Consider the following 4078-nt stretch of genomic DNA (forward strand, 5'->3'; position numbering starts at 1 on the left):
TATTACGTGTAGTGCCACGAGGCATAATCGTAAACATTAAGAACGAGAAAATCAGATTAGGATTGGATAATAAGGACTTAGACCGAAGAGGGTCTATTGGAATTATCATAAAATAATAATTTTAACTGGAAAATAAATATGCGATGAATTGGATTTGAACGGAATTAGAAAGAAAGGAAGTAGAATAAAAATAAAATACGTTGGAAAGCCCGAACTAATAATATTCACGCTAAGGTCCGTGAAATATTATTAATAAACGATCGTCAAGTTTCGTAAGTATATGAAAGCGTCTTAGAAGATAGTTTGACGATTAGTTAAGAATAAGGGTTAAAGTGCAAATTAGCCACTTTAAGGACTAAAGTGGACTTTTAACCACAAACTTCCGGAAGAAGTTGTGTTTTACTCTATTTTCTCAATATAAGAAAATAATATCGATAAAGTTGTTATCGATAGTCATTAAAATGAAAAATTTGACGAAAAAGTGAGAAAAAGTGCAAGTTAGCTCAAAATGGAAACTTGAGCGTTTTTGGCCAAAATTGCCAAAATACATTATTGGAAAGTGATATTTTAAGGTATGAGACTAATGTTATTTATTTGGAAAATAAATAATACGGAATTTATCGAGAATCGAATGATTAAAGGATTAGTGGACTAAATTGGACGAAGGAAAAGTTATGGATTAAGAAATGAGGAGGTGGCAACTTTAAGGGCTTAAGTAAACTTTAGCCAACAACTTATAGGCTAAGTCAAGGAATTAATGTCCCATGTTCAGCTCATTCTCTCAAAATTAAAAAGAAATAGAAAGAAAGAAAGAAAAAGATGGAGAAGATGAGAGAAAGGGGAAAATGGAGCATTCAACTTCAAATCGAGCTACGGAGCTCGTTTCTCGACCAAATTTGATGATTTCGGTGGCTATGGATTCGGGATTCAAGCCTTTACTCAAGGTAAGCATCAATTCACGATTTTTATGGCTAATTTTGGACGAATTTTGATGAATTGTGGGCTGTTATTTTCGGCAATTAGGAGATCATGGTGTATGATGATTAAGAGCTATGATTATGGAATTTTGATGGTTGTTCATGGAGGAATTCATTCAGCCAAAGGGTTATACCATCAAACAAAGGTATAAATTCATAATTTTAGACTTTTGGTAATGAATTGATTGAATTGAGTGGAGTTTTGGTTAAGTTTAAAGTTGGATTTTCTGGTTTGGTGTTGAATTGATGCTGTCTACAACTAGAATTTTTTGAAACACTTAGAAATGTTTGTTTGAGCTGGAATTTTTATATGTTCTGAGTATATGAGTTAAGTTGGTGTATAAAAAATTTCAGAATTTTTCATAATTTGGATATTGAGATAAAAATTAAATAGCACCTAGTGCTCTGTTTGTAAATTGTGTAAGGCTGCTGCTGTAAGTTAATTATTTGAGGACCTTAAACACATTAGTTTGGCCTAATTTTTGGTATGCACTTAGAAATATATGTTATATAAGTGACATAAAATTTTCAGAGAAAAATATGGCCATTTGATAGGTTAATTGAATAAATCTTTGGCTATAGTCGGTGTAGGCAGCCGTGCTATGCACAACGATGGTTATGCCGATACGTATATTTGCATAGACAAGTAGAAAAATGGTTTGAAATGAATTGAATAATTTGTTAAGAGATGGCTTGATCGAGGTGTCTGAATTATGTTGAGGTTATAATTCGGTATCAATAGGTTAGTCTTGTTGTGTATTAAGTTCCGAATTGAATTGACGTTTTGCATAAAACGTCTTGCAAACAGCGATATTGCAAAGGCAATATCTCGGGCTGTATGATTCCAAACTAAGTTCCGTTTGCTGGTACGGAAACTTTGGGATGTTAACTACAATTGTCTAGTTTTAATATTTCTCTAATTCTGCCTCTAAGATGGTCATCTGAGGCAAAACATTTTTGTGTGCAGTCTGAACTGTTATTCTGGACAGCTTGAGGTTTTAACTTCGAAGCTTGTTTTCGACACCTTCGAGTGCATTTCATGGTCCGAGACCTAAACAAAAGTTGTAGGCGACGTTCTAAACTATAAGAATGTCACTTTTGTTTAGAGGTCGGATTATTTTAGATAAGCGTTTTGATAGCCAAAGTGAGCTACAAAACAACCTTTAAATAGAAAATTGGAGATGAGAATTGTTATTTATTGCGCTATTATCGTAATTGCGTAGATTCGACGAGGCGACTATCGACGGAGTTCAAAGTTCTTGAATCGAGATTAACGCTTTGCTTGATTAGAGTAAATGGATAGCAAGTGGTGAGTACACTTTAAATTACTCGCTAATATTCATAAAGCTACGTATTTTAATACGAAAAGCTATATGAATATTTATATATTTGAAATGTTTGTTTTTAAAATGTATACGTATGTATGCTTTGGAAATGATGTTTTATCGTAATGTGTTATTTTGATAATAACATAAATGTTAAGGCACCGGGGATGGGTAAAGTAAAATGACATGAATCGAATCAAATATGAATAAGGAAATATAGCACATTCCGATATGTACTATCAAACATAATAAATACCCATACGTGCGTGTGTTATAGATGTATGCTTGTAGTTGTAATGTGCATGCCATGGTCCATAAAGGATCAATATAACAAAACGAAAAATACAAAAACGTGAAATGAGAATTGTACTACGGTACACAAAATAATAAGAACTGAGATACAAGGTTGAATTCGGTAGAATTATCCCGGGACCTGTATCTCATCCATTCTCGATGATAATCCTCGGAACTCATACGAAATAAAAAGTAAGTGTGATACATCGAGAATCAATACGAAACAAGATCGAGACACTATGTGAACAAACACTCCTATTAAATGTCAATAGGAATCATATGAATCGACAATTAAGTTCAAAAGACCTGCAGGGTGCAGAGTCCGAATGTAGACACGAAGGTAACTCGGTTGAACTATCTCGGGACCCGTGTCTAAGGAGTAACTCGGTTGAATTATCTCGGGACTCCTATCGATCGTTTGGGATTGAGAAATGGTACAAGTAACTCGGTTGAATTATCTCGGGACTGTACCATATGGTTGAAGGTAACTCGGTTGAACTATCTCGGGACCCAACCATAAGGATCAAGTCACAAGAGACTTGCCAATGATTTAATTCGACTTAGAATCATGATGATATAAACTAAGATTAAGATTCTGTTGAAAACTAATGCAACAAAACGAGAAAGAAAAATATCAACACCATAACAAGAAATCGAAGATGCCAAATACGTATAAACTATAAGTTTATGAAATAAACAAAGAGTTATGAAGGAAAGTAAATAGAGTATGCAATATGATCTCAAAAGAGTATTTTCTATATATAAAATGGGTTTTCAAATGTTTTAACCCTTTATGTGATATTGCGTGTAATTTGGTGAACTCACTCAGTTTTATACTGACCCCGTTGCTCCTCCCATTTTTCAGGGATAGCATGATATGATTTGAAAAGTCAAGCTTCCGAAGTTTTAATTCTCGGAAGTCATTTGCACAAGAAGTGAAAGAAGGTTTTCATTCTAGCGGTCCGCAGTAGTCTAGATGTTTTTGTCTATGTATTTGTACAATGCGTTTTAACTCTGATGTTTTTTGTAAAATTGGGTCACATGTATTTTGATATATAAAATATGATATGATTTGCGAAAAATTTATACAGGTTTTTAGGCTTGCTACGGGTTTCGGAGCTACCACTCCCATTCCCTAGCGCCGGTCGCGACTCATAAATTTGGGTCGTGACACCCGACATAGCATATGTCGTTGGATTACTGTGCAGGTTTACTAGTAGACCAAGTATTGAGCATTGGAATGCTATCGAAAGGGTTATGAGATACCTTAAGAGAACTATGAATCTTGGAATACATTATCAGAAGCATCCTGCTGTACTTGAAGGGTACAGTGATGCAGATTGGAATACATTGTCAGATGATTCCAAAGCTACGAGCGGCTATATCTTTAGTATAGCTGGTGGAGCTGTTTCTTGGAAATCAAAGAAACAGACGATTTTGGCTCAATCTACGATGGAGTCAGAAATGATAGCACTAGCTACT

The 4078-nt window shown here is 34.5% G+C and overlaps 1 long non-coding RNA gene across 2 annotated transcripts; it reads left to right on the forward strand.

The window, feature by feature from the left end:
• Nucleotides 1-484: 484 nt before the first annotated feature.
• Nucleotides 485-3686, forward strand: LOC126666099 (uncharacterized). 2 transcript variants are annotated; one of them, XR_007637759.2, is made up of 4 exons: nt 485-944; nt 1024-1123; nt 2201-2286; nt 3462-3686. It is a non-coding gene; the product is annotated as an uncharacterized LOC126666099 (long non-coding RNA). The 2 variants fall into 2 exon arrangements; XR_007637758.2 differs by lacking the exon at nt 1024-1123 and having other exon boundaries at nt 497-944.
• The last annotated feature ends 392 nt before the right edge of the window (nt 3687-4078 follow it).

The sequence above is a fragment of the Mercurialis annua genome, linkage group LG1-X (genome assembly GCF_937616625.2).
Source record: "Mercurialis annua linkage group LG1-X, ddMerAnnu1.2, whole genome shotgun sequence".
Classification (NCBI taxonomy): Eukaryota; Viridiplantae; Streptophyta; class Magnoliopsida; order Malpighiales; family Euphorbiaceae; genus Mercurialis; species Mercurialis annua.